Here is a 1,946-nt window from a genome sequence, read left to right as displayed (position 1 = left end):
TTCTTTTCTTTTATTCTCTGCTGATTTTCGACTTTTTATTGCCTTAGTTAGCATTGTTTTCAGACATCCTCGCTCGTCCTGGTGGTCCTACGCCACACGAGTCTCGTTTACTGGCGTCCGTTTACAATGCCACCCAACGCGTTGAAGAACGCAACCGAAGTACTGCCTGGGAGGAATGGCTGCAAGAACCATTGGATGGTCATGCGCTTTATAGCCCTGTAAGTAACTTTCTTCCGTTCTTTCTTTTTATTTTCCTTCTAATGATTTTTATCTTTCTAGGGCGAATGCCTAGACTCCAGCTTTACTACGGGGTACATAGGAGAGGAGGACGCGCCGAGCGACCGCGGGTCTTCGTCACCTCCGGGGATCATTACTCCCCGAGGTCGAGCTCGTGTCGTCCGGTCCCCTTCTCCTACGGGATCCGATCCGTTGTTTCTACCGAGCCCTGGCCCAGAGTCCCTGCCAGTTTCCTCGCCTGACTCGACGCCGCCTGTCCCTGTTCGAAGGTCGAAGCGTACTCGTGCCATGGTCATGGACGAAGATTCGGATGTGGTCGAGATCATCGATCCTCCGTCTTCAACGCCCTTGAAGCTGGCTATTGGCCCTGTAAGTTTCTTCATTTTCCTCTGCTTAGACATTTTTACTAACTTTTTTTTTTTGGTTTCTTAGCCAGGTAAACGACGCAAGATTATTGAGAAACCCTCGTCTGATGACGAGGCCATCCAACATCCCAACCGTTCACGTTCAAGCTCGTCGGACTCTGTACCTCTCGCTAGGCCTTTGCGTGCAGACAAGGGCAAGGCTCGCGCCAAGACGCCTCCGCCTGTTGCAGGTTCCTCTCGAGTTGACAAGGGAAAGGCTCGGGCGAGGACTCCTCCTACTACTCGTAGTTCCGCCAAGCGTACTGCCTTTAAGCCACCGGTGGTCAAGCAGAAGGAAACTTCTGTTCAACCCAAGCGTCGCGGTCGCCCTCGTAAGAAGTGTAAGCTTTCTCTCTTTCTCAATTTGCTTTTTAACTTTATAATTCGGGTTTTTTCCAGCTCCCGTTATTTTCCAAGAGCCCATCGTGTTCGACAAGAAGCGATTTAGTAAGTCGTTCTTCTTACTAGTATTTTGGTTACCCTGCTGACTTTCTTTTTAGAACGTGCCACCGCTAGATTTGGGCTTAAAGAGCTCCCCGCGGTTCTTAAGGGTACACAAATCCATGTATGTCTCCTCCTCTCATTTTTGTCTGAGTTTTCATAGGTACTGATACCTGTTTTATTAGATGCCCGAACCTTGCCTTCAGTGCTCCGCGCGCAAGGATTCCGCTGTCAAGAACTGCACCTTTCGTGGGTGGGGAACTCCCTGCGGTCCTTGCGACGCGGCGCATGTTTCTTCGTGTGAGTACTATCTGAATGATGAACGCCGAGGGGCCGTCAGGGATGTCATCCGTAACCGGTTGGCTATTCATGCGCCTTCAGGTATGATTTTTTTTTATTTTTATTTTATAGTCTTTTTAATGACTTTTCACTTATTTTTCTAGCTATATCTGCGCTGATGGAGTCCATTGAAGAAGACACGCTTCATATGCGCACCCTATCCGCAGTCCTTGAGGCCATTCGCCATCGTCGCGACGCCAATCTTCGAGAGTTCGCAAACGCCATCGCGGACCTGTGTCTCACCGCCGAGCCTGGAACTCTTCTAGGCACTGTTTTCGAGACTCGCGAGGAGTTCGGCTCGTGGTACAGCTTCGTTCAAGACTTTGTAGATACTCAGGGGGTCCCAGTGCCTGCGGGTTCAACGACGGCCGATTTGGAGAGACTCGTCTCACTTTTTCAGCGAGACGATTCTCCTCCCATTGCTGGGCCTTCATCTCTGACACCTCGTCAACGCCGCGTCCGCTCGCTGTCCCTTATTCCTTCTATCGCCGTTGCTTCGCCTGGTCTTCCACCTTCCGCCCATCT

This window comes from Laccaria bicolor, genomic scaffold (genome assembly GCF_000143565.1).
Source record: "Laccaria bicolor S238N-H82 LACBIscaffold_74 genomic scaffold, whole genome shotgun sequence".
In the NCBI taxonomy this organism is placed as follows: domain Eukaryota; kingdom Fungi; phylum Basidiomycota; class Agaricomycetes; order Agaricales; family Hydnangiaceae; genus Laccaria; species Laccaria bicolor.
Note: the sequence above shows the minus strand (reverse complement) of the source record.